The following is a 17,804-nucleotide window of genomic DNA, read 5'->3' as shown; positions in this document are numbered from 1 at the left end:
AATAAACATTAAGTGCGTTTAACTATAGAGAAATGGAACATAGAGACATAAAATATGAAATTTTCAATTTTTTGTTAAACTTTTTCAAAATATTTTAATTTTTATATATTTTTATATTTTTGCATAAAACGGAACTAAACTAAGCAAAAAACTAAAGTAAATAAAACTTAAGATTATTAATATCTAATTCTTAACTAAAATTTAATTCTAAAACTAGATAAAAAAAAACTTAAAAAAAAAAAAACTCTTTATGCATTTTTTCATTTTTTTTTTTTAATACTAAACTAAACTAAATCCTAAAAGAATCTTTTTATATTTTTAAAAGTTCATTATGATATAAAATTCTAGAACTTAAAATCAACAAAACCAAAATTACAATTTAATCTAAACTAAAACTTAACACCTAATCTATATACAAAAAAAAAAAATGAAACAATATAAAATTTAATTCTAAACTTTTTGATGTCCCATTAATTTTATATGAAATTTATAAAAATAAAATAAAACTAAACTAAAGTTAATCTAATGGAAATCGATTTTTTTAATTTTTTCGAGTAAAGAATAAAACAAAACTAAAATCGTTTATGCCCAAAATCAAAACCTAGCCTAACACTAAATCAGCATACGCACTTATCATGAGAAAAACACCTACGCTAAACCTGAAAATCGATTATGCCAACCACGCAAAAACGGATTTTCGACCCTTTCTTGCTTATCGTTGCTAATATGCAGCTCGGATGGCAGAAGGAAGGCGTGAGGAGCTGCGGCTGAGGGCAATGGCAATGGTGGAGAGTGAAATGACAGGAGAATGGAACCGCAAGGCAGGTTGACGGCTTGGGAAGGAATTGCATTTTGATTTTTTTTATTGGAGTTTGTGGTGCATTTGCAAGTCCAGCAGAGAGGAGAAAACCCGCGGAAGAGAGGGTGAGGTATGTTGTGGGAAGGAGAGCGAGGGTATGGAGGCAACTTGGGCCAGAACTGCGCGGGCCTCTTTTCCTTTTGTTTGCTTGCAGGCTGTAGGCGTTGCATGAAGGGAATGGAGCTTGCGTGAAGGAGAAAAATCGAGTGCTGCGGTGGATGTAGATTTTAACGTGGAAGCAATGAATCGTGGGCAGCAGCAAGTAAATGGTAGCGTTGAGGAGCAAGGATGGAGCCACGATGGGAAATGAAATCGCGTGGAGAGTGAGGGGTCTTGTTTGTAGATTGAAACGCAGGGAGCTGAGGAGATGAACGCAGGAGGTATGGCAGCAATCCAGCCTGCCTAAAAAATATTTCGAATTTTTTTTCTTTTTCCTGCAACAAAAATAAACCTCGAACAGCAAAACAACTCTGATCAAACCCTCAGAAATCTATACGTGTAACCTGCAATGGCAAAAACAGAAAACCCAGAAGTAAAATGTGCCAGAAACAAAACTAAAAACCCTAAAACTGGCTAAAAATTTACAATATTTACAGATTTTCGATTCTTTAAGCAGCCAAATTTGTCAATAATCCACAGTAATATTTTTAGAATTTTAAGCTTAATGTGAGATGCTTCAGAAAACCCTTCATGCATTCATAAAAAATTTCAAATGATAAGCCCGAGATCAAGAACTGGTTGGGTTCTTTCAGAAAACACAATCCGGGAGTTGGTTGGTTCAGCCAAGAACTTCCCCTAACGCCCAGTAAACTCAAAACTAAGATTTCCTGCACAGCTTAAAATCAACCATTAACATAGAGGGAAAAACGATAGTGAAATCCAAATCAAATGGAGATACCTGCCATTATATTTCAGAATCTAAACTATCATTCAAACCCCAGAGATCAGACAAGATACCTGTGCCTGAATCAATCTTCATCAAGCTATTATCGATGACTAAAAATAAAATTATGCAGAAAAATAAAAGATCTTACAACATTTCCAGAAGAGTAACACCAGCAAGATTTTTAACCCCAAAGTCTTTCTTTATTGCACAAAAAAAAATGACTACAAGAGAGCTTTCTTTAGCACCAGACTCTCAAATCAAATCTCATCTCAAATGACCCCTAACACCCTATTTAAAGGAAAAATTCCCAACGGCTAATTCGAGTGATCCATGTCGAAATGATCTCGACCGTCGATGAGGATCAAAATCCCTTTTAATCTTGTCCGTCGAATTTTTAAATGCATTTTAATATATTAAAAAATTAAAATTCTGCATTTATTTACTCAAAAATTTGACTTATTATTTTTTATTATTTTATTTTATTTTTCAAAATTTTATTTATTTTTTAATTTATTTTTTTAATTTTATTTTATTTTATTTTTCAATTTATTATTTTTTTTAATTTTTTAGTTATTTTTAATTTTTTTATTTATATCTTTTTTTTTTTTTTTTGGATCCTCGAACTTAGCCATTGGAAAAATCACCTAGGACTTAGGACTTAGGACTTATGAGGGGATTAAAACATTTTCTAACCCTCAAGACACTTTACATCATGACTTTTACAATTTTACATCTCAAGGGGGAAAACCCATTTGACATAGACCCTCATAGACCACCCAGTTCTGCGACCAAATATAATCTAGCATATTAACGCACTAGGATTCTTCTAAAATTCTAATGACAAAATTTATTCTGGCTTTGGGGTTAGGCTGAAGGAAAACTCTGCGGATCATGGATCGGTGAGACAAAAAACCTTCCGAAACGTAGATTATCACTAGAAAATTAGGTCCACCTAGGCAATTTACATACATGACTCAGATCTGCTAAGATTATTTACAATTTACACATGCAGACTGGGTTTACAAAACAATATGATCGGGCTGATGATGACAGGCACGGACACGTCGCTCAAGCGCTATCCCTTTTGCGAAAAAGGGGGTGTACTACTAATGGGTAGTTGACACATAGTGGTCAACAGGAGTGAATGGAGTTTATTGGGGAGGTGCTAAGCATAGCACAATTTTGTAAATTGAGCATTGGAGACATTTTTGGCATATGGGACTTACGAGAAATAGAAAATTAATTTGCTAGTGGAATGTGGGGGCCACACCTACAGAAATATGCACCACTCGAAGAGAAAACCGAATTGCTAAAGGAAGGAGGTCGAAATATTGGATGGAGGGACCCACATGAGGAGGCAAGTAAAAAAATATAAATAGAAGAAGCATAGAAGCTATTGGGGTATTTTGTTCACTCATCTATTTCCTTTGTTGCTCAAGTTGTTTAGCTGGGTCACTAGAGTTGCTTAGCACAGAGTTCTCCAAAGGGAGAACTCACTCTTCTTTCAGTGGACTTTGAGTGCCACCCTAGGGAGGCAAGCTATTGCTAATTTGGTGAGAAGGTTTGTGGAATATTGTAGCACATTTCAGCAGATTCCTTCAGCCAATTCATACTCCAGGGAGGATGCAGTAGAGAAATCATACCACTCATTTCAGCTAACTTCCGAGGGTGTTTTGCTGGGAGAAAATTAGTGGAGTTGCTTGAGGGGGAGTCTAGCCTTTGTGGAAAGTTTTGGAGTTGGAGGTGACTGCTATTGAGGGGAACAAATTTATCTTCCTAGGGCCTGCGCAGGGGATCATTGAACAGCATTTGTATGGAGTTGGGTTCAGCTATCTTGTGTCGGGAATCGATGTAAAACCTCTCCCATACATCCGGGAAAACTTCCTAGGTCATTCCTATTGCAAATTGAGGAAAAATAAGGAGAATTTCAGCAGATAGAGCCACTAGGGACACAGTCTCTACTGAGGAGGATGTAGCACCAATTTTGGGTAATTCCGGGAGGTCAGAATTAACCCAAAATATTTCTGGGTTTTGATGGTAATGGGTCAAGGAGTTGGCTCCTAATTTTGCAAAATTTTTGGGAAAGTTTTGGTGCTCTAAACAACATAATTATCTGGCAGCCAGTGGGGAGGGGAGCTGAAATTTTGGGTCCCAGATGGTCGGTAGAATTTGCCAAAACCCTTTTTGGGATTTTCTGGGTTTTTGACAAGGATCTCAGAAATAATTTGGCAGAATTTTCTGGGCAGATTTGAGGGGTCAAACAGGGGTCCCAACTCAGCCAGCAGTGTACTTCTTCAAGGGCCAGTGCAGTCATTTGTTGGGGAGCTTCCTGCATCGTTTGGGCAGCTGATATTCATCCACCTAGGGCTTGTAGCTTGCTCTAAGCAAGCCCAGGTGCACTCACTCCAATCTATTTTGTACTCCAGATATATAATAAAATTGGCCCATTTTGGCATGTTTCTGGCTCTTTTTTGGTTCTCTGATCTGTGTACACTTTTATTGTGTTGAATTTGTTGCGTTCACTTGATTATCATTGTTAATTTTCCATTTGGAACATTACACATGACTATCATTCACCAAACGAACAATTTTGAGCATAACATTTAAACACCAACTGGAGCACAAAATGTCAACAGTTCCATTAGAGTGGCCTACTACTACAAATTGTTACAAATTTGGGAAGTATTTTGGGGAGGTATGAACTTTTTCAAAAATACCATCATCATTTTTCTCATATTGCTACCAAAGCTTACCATGCTTCTCAACAACTCAAGCCTTAATTATGCAGTATCAATGCTTGTTCTTCTTGACCAGCAAAAAACAGAAGGTATATTAGCTGGGATTTGTGTCAATGGCAATGGGTGAGGGATAAGCTGGCCTAAAACCCTTCAACCATGAGTTCCCTTTCTCTAGAGCTTGCCCTCCAATTATAAGGCCTTGCTAGTGTTGAGAAATCTAGGGCAGTTAGATTAGGTCTCCTTTTAAATTGATTTTTTCTTACAATGGCAAGTTCTTGTGATGTTATTTTAGCTCTTCTTTATTAAATTAGGTTCTTATGATCAAGACAAATGCCAAACAAAAAGATCACAACACAAAACACAAATGTCGGTGCTCAGCCAAGGGAAAACCCAGTCAAGAACTCTCCTTCAGTGGATTCAACTCACAGTCAGCTTCTTTCCTCTATGACAACGTGATTCTGATTCTCCAAGATTTTTGTTCTGCATTTATATTTCTGAAGGTAGTCTAAACCCTCGGGCCTGTAGTTGCATTAAGAACAGAATTTTCTATCATCTTCAAGTATCCTTCTCTTCCTTCGTTTTTCTGGTTTCTTCATTAAGATGAAAGGGACCTTCTATTTTCCTTCTCGCACTTCCTTGATGACATTCGAATTGCAGATTAATTGATTCCAAAACAGGTCAAATACCTTTTGCTATATATAGTGGTTTGAGCATCCAATAATAGGCTGACTTGTAAATTCAAAATTGATGAAGAGGCCAACATAATTAGATTGAGGCCGACTTGAGAGGAAGCTGACTTGGTGGAGGATAGACACAAAAATAAATTTTCTTTCTTGACTTTAAGGAGCCCAAGAAGGGTCTCTTACACAAATGATTTTGACTTTGACTCAACAAAAATCCTAGAGCACTCAAAGGGTGCTATGACCTATTGACCATTGACCCAAGCATGAAACCCATGCTTTAATAAGTCAATTAATTATGTTAAACACACATGGATAGCAAGAGAAAATATGAAAGATAAAACATGCAGTACAATTTTTATTGACAAATGATATATATTTATAGTACATTATGTGACCGTTGGGTTTCACATCCCAAGGTCTCTTGGACTCTTTTTGTCCATTCGGCTTCCACACTAACCCATTGAGGATTAAGTGTCCAACATTCCCCCCATTAATCCGAAGGGTTATGTATGAGTCCAAGAAGAGAGCTGTAATACAAAATGTGCAAAAATGCATGGCAGCACTAGGCTGAATGTGCTCTCTGAAATGTTGGTATAAAGGGCGGTGGTTTAAGGATGACCACCAACACTAGAACGCTTAGTGCAGTTCCCAGAACTCTTCCAAAACTGGCAAGAAGCTGAAGTCTTCTACTAGAGGAAGTGTTCCTATTGTTTTGAAGAGGGAAGCCTTCAACCAATAAAGGGAGGTCTCACCCCACATAAAAGGGAGAACTTCAACCTGAAAAGGGAAGTCTCAACCTGTGATGGTTTAAGGATAACCAACAACTCTGGAATGCTTAATGCAATTCCTAGAACTCTTCCAAAACTGGCAAGAAGCTAGAGTCTTCTGCTACAGGAAGTGTTCTCAATTTTGTTCCTGGAATTCTTCCAAAACTGGCAAGAAGCTGAAGTCTTCTGCTAGAGGAAGTGTCCCAGATTGCCAACTGAAGGCATGTTCAGGGGCATCTTTGTCTCTGGCTACAACTCTGAAACTGGTGTGGCAGGTTGTGGCTCAGGCTCGCTTGATGTGACCTTGAAGCTTGTAGATGACCATCATTTCCCCCCCTGTCAGATACAAGGTGAGATGATGGAGAAAACTCAACTGCAAGACTGTTCAATACTCTGGAACAAGTTCTAACATGTGTTTGGAATATCTTCTTGGCTGTTGATGCCCATTGCCAAGAAGCGATCCATCCAAGATGAATCTTTGTTCTTGCAGGACGTTTGTTTCTGAAGCATCTGTATGAAGAATGGCTAGTTTTATGACAGTGCCTACATGGATGAAGATCAAAACAGTGATCTTTCAAATGGCCAACTCCGTCACAGTGTTGGCATTTCACAATCTGTTGTTGTTGTTGTTGTTGTTGCTGTGGAAGAGGGGCAGAGTCTGGAACAGCTGAAGCTGAACTGTCATGAAGAGCAGGTGAACTGTCATGAATGAATCCAGCACTCTGAAACTGAATGGGCTTGGCGTAGTCTGGAATATGAAAGGACAAGTCCTTGTCATATCCAAGACCAGTTCTGTGGTTGTTGTGGACAAGTTGTTCCCAAGGTCTGATGATGGGCTTGGGAAGTGCAGATTGAGTTTCTGCATCTGCATGTACAACTGTTGCTTTATTTGAATGAACAGTAACATTATTGACTTGCTGTTTATGGGAGTCTGTTTCAATCCTCTGAACAGAAACAGGTTCAGAATGATGACTCCACTGTTGTAATTCTTCATGTTGTAGCTTTGTTTCCAGCTGCAAAAACTCAATATTTTCCTGTGCATTTTGTAGACATGTCTGAATTTCTGAGAGAGATCCTACGCTGATTTGTAATGTGTCATCAACAGTAGATTGTATAAGAGTTTTCATGAACTCTAATACTTCACTGATTCTGGCCATTTTTCTTCAATGTTAGATTTACACCCTCTCTCTTTCTTTTTTTTAATAAAATACAATTTATTCAATGCAACAGTAATGTGATATTACTCAATTCCACAATGCACAGAATTGATTGTTCAATAATAAAAATCTGCTCAAGCAATACTTTACAATACTGCCGACTAAATAAATCAAAAGTTACTAGCTTAATTGGATTCCACTACAGCCTACAGAGCCTAGGCTAATTTTCTTAATTCATTGTCTGGAGTACTGTAGCTTGGAATTATTTCTGTGACAAGTCCGCATATGCATTCTTGCTTCACCGAACTCTCAGGAAAGATTCTACCGAATTTTACCCTCAGCAATACACGAGCTGCTTCAGAAATGTGGTCGAGCTGCCACAGAGATTGACCACTTGCCTCGAATGTGCCTCGAGCAGCCTTACATTAGTTCGGCCCGAACTACCTTCAGAAAGTCACCCACGCTACCTCGGGAGGTAGCCACATTGCCTCAGCTTGGCCACTGGACAAGGACCGAACAGCCTCAGAGTAAGGCACCAAACTCAGCCGAAATGCCTTAGGGAGACCGAAGTGTCGCGGAGCTGCTCACTACAAAAGCCAGGATACCCCCTCCCCACTTACATGCCGTTTGAATCAATCTCTGGACTGCGCCTTCTGGCTCATTATTTCTGCACCAAATATTAAAAAATGCGCCTTTTCCCAATCTGCTTATCAAGCTCATAAAATCAAATGCCCATGCTTATTATACTATCCAACCATGTGAATGTTTTAAATCAACATTTTATCCTCCAAACTCAACACAAATTGAATCGATTCAAGACTCTGGAAAACGCAGATCAGTTTAAAGCACTGATCGATTTCAACCAGACTCTGATTAAAATCGAATACCAACACAATAAACTTACCTCTCCTTATTCAAACTCGCAACACGCATTATCAACTCAGCATTCAACGCTATCATACATTGAATTCTCCAGCGCTTACTGTTCTGACTTCTCACAACAGCCCTTCAGAAATTCAACACTTTGCTGGACTCTGTGACTATGTGGTTGTTGTGGGATCAATTTAAAATGAGATTTAAATACCATATGCCATATACCATATATTCAAACGTAGAGACCCTTCCATGTTAGTTCAACGCATATACCAAGTGAATGCAAGCACTGTATACCAAAGCTCTTCTCAGCCAAATCAAAAGAATACCAAAGTCAGTTCAACGCATATACCAGCTCAGTTTAACATATACCGCATACCATTGGCATTCAACATAGATACCATATCAAACGCACAGCGTTAATATTCAACAAGCATATGTATAAACCCAAATTCTATTCGATATCGACCAATAACACCATTATTATGCACATGCCTGTGATGGTTTGTCATACCTCAAGACCCACGGGGCCCATGACTAAGACGCAGATGGGTAGCGGTCGCTTTGTTGCGGAAGAAGGTAATGTCAAGTCATTCCCTAAAAGACCAACATAGTTTTTACAACAATTTTATGCATCATCATCTCTTATCAACCATCATTTGAAAACAAGGTTGGCACTCAATGGAACAGTAAAATATCCTATAGTGCGAGGAACATTGGAATCTCCTATCAACCGCGATTTGAAAACAAGGTTGGCACTCAATGGAACAGTAAAATATCCTATAGTGCGAGGAACATTGGAATCTCCTATCAACCACGATTTGAAAACAAGGTTGGCACTCAATGGAATAGTAAAATATCCTATAGTGCGAGGAACATTGGAACGATTTCTTGTAAAAAATTAGAACTCTGGTAATGGCCTCGCTAATTCAAACCATAGAGCAGAATTTGTAGCTTTACGAACACTTCGCTATTTTCATTTTAAAAAATGTCGAGATTACAGGGGAAGGGGACTCCAAACTGATAATTGGCTAGACGACTGCTCCACAGCGTTCAATAGAACAGGGTACAAAACTTAATTACCATATCAGCGTTCAAATATTATTTGAAAGAGCAGGCAGCGTTCAAAAAGATATATCAGGCAGCATTCAAAAAGATATATCAGGCATTGATATCAGGCAAAAATAATTATGGTAGACAGAGTGGCGCAACATCAGTAATGGCAGAAAACGGTTATAGAGAGCACACAGAGCGTATCTTGGACAGCCCTGGTCAGGTAGACAGAACGCAGATAAAGGAATATGGAGGAGCAGCGCAGGTATATGCAAGAGGTGGCAGCTAAATTCTAGCTGAGAAAATATTCATAAGTGATGGCAAAAACCATAAAACAAATGGTTCAAAGAAATTATGCAGGGCAAGAATACACCTGCTCTGATACCATGTTAAACACACATGGATAGCAAGAGAAAATATGAAAGATAAAATATGCAGTACAATTTTTATTGACAAATGATATATATTTATAGTACATTATGTGAACGTTGGGTTTCACATCCCAAGGTCTCTTGGACTCCTTTTGTCCATCCGGCTTCCACACGAACCCATTGAGGATTAGGTGTCCAACAAATTATAATAAAAAAATTATTTTGACAAATATTTTACATCATGACTTTAGTACAATTATGAAAACCGACACTAGTTACAATTTTCAATAGCTACCATTCTACAAGTGAAACAATTTTCAGTCTACTGTTTTCGAACAAAATTTATAATCTGCAATATACATACTTCTACTAGCAAAAGCATAGCAACCAGTTTGCAAGGAAATAAAGTTCAGAGAAGAAAATAAATGAACAGAAACATGTAAAAAAATATATTTTGAGAGTCATCTTTCAGTATCTTTCTCGTTCAAATGTGAACCTTTTGTGAAAAAACGGTTACCCGATTAATCCATGCAAGTTATTTACGGTGTTCTACTGCAAATATCGAACTAAATACAACTGCAGCCTACACAAATAAAAACTGCAGAAACTAAATACAACACGGGAGAGAAATAAACATCACACACATCTACACAGTTATTTTTGGACAAATGTCCCCCAAAAAACCCAATGTGGGAAAACCCGTGCAGAAGCTGAGGGTTTTATTATCATGCAGTAGTAATTTTGATACAATTCGTTTGATGCCCAACTGGCTATCAGATACCGAGAGAAACTAGACAAAATGAAATAGTGAGATGATCTCACCCTGTCACTAGAAGATCCAGCTCTAATCTGCTGGAAGTGAGCCTCTGCATCCCTTATGCGGCAGCCTCTACGTCCCTTTTGCATCAACCCACGCAGTCTCTGCGTTACCTCTGTTGGGGACTGTGATGCTCTTCCTTCTGACCCTCTGTCGACTGGAAACTTCAGCTCTCGGCCTCTTGGTCTCACACCCCGACTCTTGGCTTCTGAAACTCGATTTCCTCAGCAGGAATTTGATCTCCCTTCAAGTTCTGTGCTGCCACTGCGCCAGTTACGCGTGGCCCAGCGTTAGCCTCTTTGGACGTCGTTCTGCCCTCTTTGCCTTGTACTCTCTAACCAAAGAAAACTCCCCACGGGATACTATCCCTACCCATCACTTCGAATTCCTCTTCCAGCAATTGTTGTGCTTCAGAAATTCGATCTTCTGATCTCCACTCGATAATACCCCTAAAGCCTCCTCTTATAATCTTTCTATTGAGAACCAACGGCCCAGATTAGATCCTAATCAATGGCTCATATCATTTTGGCTTGATCCTAGTCTTCTTCTAGAAGTTTCACCCACAATTAGAATAACACCCTTTAATATTTTAATTTCCTAAGTTTAGACTTAGGCACCCATTAAAAATAATTAATTATTTTAATAAAACTGTCTCCAGGTGGAATTTCCCAAAACGATTTATGGTTATTGTGGAATACAAGTGTCCAAACCTCCCTGCAAATTTTGAGACTTGGAGTACATTCAATGCTACTAGAAATCAACACTCTCTCTTAGCGAGGAATGTGGTCTAGTAATGCAACCTGCTAAAGCATCACCCTTCTCTGTAACATCTCCCTCTGCGTTGTTGATCTCTGACATCATTGCCCACCAACTACTGCGCAAATGCTACATCTGTACTATTGCTAACACTACCACTGCCACCACTGCACTTGTACTGCAACTCCCTCTCAAATTTTGCATCTGTGTCGTTGTTGACACTACCACTGCCAACAATGCATCTACACTGCAAACTTCTCCAACAGCTGCTGCTACTGCATCAGTAATGGAAAAGCATCCAAAATTATTGAACAGATGTTCAGTATGATGCATCTATTGTTATAGTTTTCACTATTGCTAGTCTCTCCATTGACCCTCTGAAGCCTCTACACTACTGCTAACCTCTGCTTTGTGCCAACTGCACTGCTGCCAACTCTAGCTCTGTGCTGCTCAGTCTCTGGCACTCCTAGCCACTGCAACTGTCACTTCAACAGTCCTTTGCACCAACTAACCCGGTCCATCCTGTTACTACTTATTTGGGCTTCCGTAGCAAGGTATTGATTCAAGAGGTGGACTCATCAAGGATCCTGCATATCTACAATTCTTTCAAACTACAGTTCTATATCACCCCACCTCTGGGCAATCATGGCAAACTCCTCCTCGATTTGTGCGAATGCAGCCTTCAAATCATGCTTCTCGTCCTTGTCCTTTTTAAGAGGACATTGTGTAGCGTAATGGCCAAGTTCGCCACACCAAAAGCACTTGATCTTTGAAATATCTTTCTTCTTCTTTCATTGCTCCTGTTGCCCCTTAGATGCGAGGGTTGCATTCTCATCCTCCGCCTTGGGCATTGTCCCACTGTTGTTGCCGCCACTGTCAAGCTTGCCCTTGACTAAGCCTCTCCTCATCTCTTCCTGCTGAAGAGCGACCCACATTCCTTTCCAATCCCGTAATCTTTATCTGCCCAAGATGCTCTAGACAAACACTTGCCATTCTTGTGAGACTAAATTTCGAGCCAGCCTCACCATCTCGGTAGGCTGAGGTGTTGACCCCACCTCTGCCAACTCGTCACAGGTCCCCTAAAGCTTTGCAAGGAACAGATCAATGTGTTCCCCCTTATGCATCTGCGTGGATCTCATCTTCTGCTCTAAGTACATCTTTCGCTGCTCGGAAGATCCCTAATATAGCATGGACAAGGCATCCCACATCTCCTTGGCAGTTCCTTTGCCTGAGATGTGACGTACTACATAATCCTTCACTCTGTCGAGGATCATTCACTTGGCCTTCATCATCTCTCCCATGTACTTTTTGAGTGGATCTGGATCTGCGGGCTCAGCTACCACACTGTCAACGTAGATCTTGAGAAAATGTTCATCCATAAGGCATGTCATCCTTGCCTTCCAGATCGCATAGTTGGATGCACCATCCAACCAATCCTGATCTCTCAACCCACTAGCTGCCATCTCTGCCAATGAAAAAGTTGAATGAGCTCCTCTCTCCTCTGCGCTGTTGCTGGGCTAGCCTACACACTCCATGTTGGAGTCAATAGATCTACTGCAACTTGTTGTGGCTCAGCAAATGAGAATTCAAATTTCTTGGCTAGGAATTCTCTGAGGAAAAAATTCTCTCAAGTGTGTCTCCTTCTCTCCCACTCACGTTATTCTGCCAACAACTGTTGCAAAATATATGCGTCCCAGTTGAAGATTTGCTCTGCAAGAAAAATAAGTTGCTCCCTCCTACCTCTGGATAGCTTAGCTTAGATCTGAAGATCGAATTTCTTTGTCGACTCACTTAGAGAAATCGAATCCTCCTCAAAACTTCGCACTTCTGGCTCAAGAACTGCGTTGCCTCTAGGGTTTTGAAATGTTGCCTCTGTAGTAATTTCGAGCTCTTCTTTCTTTCTGCTTCTGAGCTCTTCTGCTCACGATCTATGCTGTGATACCATGTGAAAAATCGGTTACCCGATTCCTACTGCAGCAAACTAATATTACTTCTTCTACTTGTTAATCCATGCAAGTTATTTACGGTGTTCTACTGTAAATATCGAAGTAAATACAATTGCAACCTACAGAAATAAAAATTGTGGAAACAAAAAACAACACGGGAGAGAAATAAACATCACACACATCTACACAGTTATTTTTGGGCAAATGTCCCCAGAAAAACCCAATGCAAGAAAATTGGTGCAGCAACTGAGGGTTTTATTATTATGCAGTAGTAATTCTGAGTACAATTCATTGGATGCCCAACTGGCTATCCAATACAGAGAGAAACTGGAAAAAACGAAATAGTGAGATGATCTCACCCTGTGACTAGAAGATCCAACTCTGATCCCCTGGAAGTGAGCCTCTACGTCCCTTTTGCGTCAGCATCTGCGTAGAACTACGTCAACCCCACGAAGTCTCTACATCACCCTGCTTGGGACTGCGATGCTCTTCCTTCTGACCCTCTGTTTGCTGGAAACTTTAGCTCTCAGCCTCCTGGTCTCACACCCTAACTCTCAGCTTCTGAAACTCGATTTCCTCAACAGGAATTCGATCTCCCTTCAAGCTCTGCGTTGCCACTGCGTCAACTCTACGTGGCCCAGCGTCAGCCTCTTTAGACGTTGTTCTGCCCTCTCTGCCTTGTACTCTCTGGTCCAGGAAAACTCCCCACCGGATACTATCCCTGCCCCTCACTGCAAAAGATCACTTCAAGTTCCTCTTTCGGCAACTGTTGTGCTTCAGAAATTCAATCTTCTGATCTCCACTCGATGTCTTTTCCAAATGCCCCTCAAGCCTCCTCTTATAATCTTTCTATTGAGAACCAACGGCCTAGATTAGATCCTAATCAATGGCTCAAATTATTTTGGCTCGATCCTCGTATTCTTCTAGAAGTTTCACCCACAGTTAGATTAATGCCCTTTATTTATTTTAATTTCCTAAGTCTAGACTTAGGCACCCATTAAAAATAATTAATTATTTTGATAAAACTATCTCTGGGTGGAATTTACCAAAACAATTTATGGGTATTGTGGAATACATGTGTCCAAGCCTCCCTGCAAATTTTGAGGCTTAGAGCACATCTGATGCTACCAGAAATCAACAACTTTTAATATAATAAAATCCGCAGTTGCATTTTACTTACATGAGACACGTTGCACTGGCTTTGTGAGTAATATTAATGTTGTTGGTTTCTCACATCTAATGTGGCTTTATAGGATCGAGTTGGACTTCAATAATTGAACTGTGGTTAAGGGGCTAGGGCCCTCTCTACTCATGCTTGTTGTCAAGGGCATAAATCCCCATCAATGAGGTAGAGATAAGCCATGCAATTTTCCTTGGGCACCGTTTAAAGTAGGAATGGCAACCAGTTGCATACCACTTTGACACACTTTATTAAATGAAATTGAACTACAGACAAATGACCAGAATAAGTCAATGGAACTTGAAAGTACAATTTATAATAGCAATGTGGAGTGTCAACACAAAATTTTAGGTGAAGAACTAAGAGGATAAGAATAAATAGAGTACAGGGATCCATTGAATCAACATCCCCTATAAACGCATCTTTCTAAAAATATTTGTTGTAAAGGATGTTATCCCCTACAATGTCCCAAGCTAAGGAGGAGATCGAAAGAGGTAACTTCAAACCACTTGTAGTTCAGCAACTAGCCCTACTAAACCAGAGAGGGATCTCTCTAAGGATTTCTCAGTCAATGACTGGAAGAGAAATGGATTTTAGGCTAGATATAATAGTTTAGTTGAGTTTTTGAAAATTTAGGGTTTTTAGGTTGCTGGACCAGGGATGAGAAAGAGCAATTAGGTTAAGGTCTCAAGGGTTTGCAGTAGCAGGCATAAAGAGGAGCAAGATAACAATGTCTTGTGATGGATTTAAGATTTTGGTCAATGTAGTGTAGGGTCTGAAAGCTTAGGAAATCATAATGAGCATGTATTACCATGAATTCATTAATCTAGAAGAAGAAATACACAGACATGATTTTCCACATAAACAGAGCTTTGAATATAAAGAATTATGCCTATATAATTGTAAGGAAAATCACTGAGGAAAGCAAAACATGTTAAGAGAGATGAATTCATTCATAAGAAACTGACATAGAAGGAAAACAACACCACAAACTCACTGCACAAGTATTCTTGAAAAATAGTTGCAACTGCTCCTTGATTAACTGTATGAAAGCATAAGATACAAGTCCTCTCCTCTGAAGTCCAACCCTTCTCTCTGAATGAGAAATGATACATATAGACTCAAACAAACAGCTTCCCCACCTTCAGGGGTCGAATCCCTAAGTGGTGGAACAGTTTCCAAGAATCTCTCAACCAACAAGTGAGAGTGAGAAGGTCAAAAACAAACTCTTCTCTTAGACTTTGATTTGAGTTTTGCTTCATTTATGAGGCCTAATTAACCATAAAAACAACCTATCATGCCTATTTATTCATGATTACATCATCTAGACTTCGAACTACTGAAGTTACATCATTAAGTTACCTTTGACCAAGTCAAACTAGAAAACTAAGAAATTACACAGTGGAAATTTTAATTGAAAACTCAGAAAATTGTAGAAGCGTAGCACTAAATTTGAGGCCACTTTTAGGTGTCTTTCTGAAGTCAAATTTGAAATCTGAAAGAACGGTCAACTAGCCTTGCCTGTCTAGTTTCCAGAACATCTTGAATTTTTGAAAATGACCCATGGGAAGGCCTTCAAAAATTGATTCTCCCAAGGTGTCTCCAAAAGCGCAGCGCCTGTCAAAAAGAGGGGCAGAATGTTGATTTTTGACCCCTTTTTCTCATTTTTCTCAAAATCTGAGCCCTGTCTAAGAAATCTGATGAAATGGGTTTTGAGAGGAGGCCACCAGCTTTCCAAAAATGTAAGCCACTTGTCATTTGGATCCCTGAGGAAAAAGCGCAACGCTTTTCTGTGACTAGTGCAATTTTTGAGTTTTGCACCAAAATTCACCAAAAACCAAAAATGCTTAGAAAACTCCCAAAATTGGTCCAGAAGTGCAAAATGAGGTATGTTATGCTCTCATGGATGCTTCAGCAAGCATCTCCAAGTTATCCCTCTCATTTTTGTCTTTTAGGGTTTCCTTTAGCTTGTTTTTCATTTGCTTGAGCTTGATGTTGCAAATCATGTTTCTGGTTTGGTAGTGGTGGGCCATGTGCCTCAATAGTTGGTTGTCTCTAACATCTGTTAGCCTTGTCAAGAAGCTGCTCTAGATGGCCATTGACCTTACCTAACCAATACTCTCTGTCTTCACTAATTTCTAAAGCAATTATGTCTTCAATGTCCAAGTCTTCATCCAGTAGGTTTTGTTCTTTTTCTTTCTTCAATGCCCTTTTGAAACCCTTTGTTCTTGGCTTCTTCTTTCCAACCTGCTTTTCTATTCATCATGTTCATCATGTTCATCATGCTCTAACACTGCTTTACCTTTGTCTCCTTGCTGCAACATCTTGGATTGCTCTTTCTCCATGATTAGCTGTTTGGCCTTGAGCTGACTATTTTCTTGCTCAAGGAAGGAAATGATGAATCTGGCCCTTGCCAAATTGTCCATGAGCTCTCTGATTTGGGAATCCTTCTCTTTGATAACTTGTTGCAAGTTTGAAGGTTCATTTGCTACCTCCAAGTCAACTAGTTCAAAATCATGTTCAATTAGCTCCTCATCCTATAAATGTGATCCCTGTTGTGCTAATGTAGAAGGCTTGGCCCTTTTCTCCACTTGAGAAGTAAACACAAGCCTTTTTCCTCTTTGATATATTTTAGTCACCTCAGGTTTAGGTGCCTTGGGAACCTCCTCTAATTTGCTTGATGACCCTACCTCCATATGTTGTGTTGATGTGTCTTGATGATGGCTTGATGAAGTAGTTTCATGCCACTGCAAAGCTGTTTCTATGAAGGTATCCCATGCCATGTTCTTTTTTGCCAACTGATGGAGGACTACAACCTTTATCAAACTGTGATGAAAAAGGCTTGGGTAATGCTCTTTACTTTTCATTTGCACCTTTTCAAACATTTTGACAAGACTTCTACACAAGTAGTTACACATGTTAGGAATGTGAACAGTCATCGGGAGATGAACTGAACAATCACTCCTATTGTATATAACAATGACCTACCTATGGAATAATAGACGAATCAGTTGTTTGTTTTGTGGAGTTACTGCCTGGCCTGACATGGTATCAGAGCCAGCTCCTTGTTTTAGCTATTATGCTCCTTGTAACTCCTCTGTCCTGGCCTCTGCCTCTGCCTCTGCTTTATTCCCTTCTGTTCTGAAATAATCTACCTCTGCCGCACTGCACATCTGTACATACTGAAACCTGACGGTGCCACTGCAGAGATACGCCACCAGCTCCTGTATGCGTTGTTGAATGGTATGCGAATGAGATACCTGTATTGTTTTAACGCTGTCCAATTTTTTTAACAAATAACACATCAGTTAAAACGACTGTGGTATCTGCGTTGTTGAATGGTATAACGTTGAGGAATGGTATATTGAACTGTCCCATTAAACTGCGCTGAATGGATTTTAACACAGCGTTCAAGCCATTTTTAACACAGTGTTCCTTCTCTCTACAAGTTGCTCATTTCATATGATTCCAGGATATACGAGTGGGACGTTTGAATGTGCTGTCTCATGGTATGCGCTGTCTAATAATCTAGTGGTTTTAACGCTGTCCAGTTTTCCTGTTTAACTGTGTTGAATGCGTATTAACGTTGTGGGTTTACTCACTATTCCACGGCTCTTTTAATCTGGAATACTAACGCTGTTTATATGGTATTTGAAACGCTGACATGGTATTAACGTTGTTGAATGGTCCAGCGTATATATGATATTAAAGTTGTGCG

General features: G+C 39.5%; 1 protein-coding gene across 2 annotated transcripts in view; it reads right to left on the bottom strand.

Annotated features, from left to right (window-relative positions):
- The window catches only part of LOC149225628 (protein ACCUMULATION AND REPLICATION OF CHLOROPLASTS 3, chloroplastic-like), a 514,713-nt gene that overhangs the window by 330,321 nt on the left and 166,588 nt on the right, over nucleotides 1-17,804 (bottom strand). The window lies entirely within an intron of this gene.

The sequence above is a fragment of the Pinus tabuliformis genome, chromosome J (assembly GCF_031772625.1).
Source record: "Pinus tabuliformis cultivar Carrire ecotype Pingquan chromosome J, CPIR1, whole genome shotgun sequence".
Taxonomy (NCBI): Eukaryota; Viridiplantae; Streptophyta; class Pinopsida; order Pinales; family Pinaceae; genus Pinus; species Pinus tabuliformis.
Note: the sequence above shows the minus strand (reverse complement) of the source record. Positions and strands in the feature narration are given on the sequence as shown.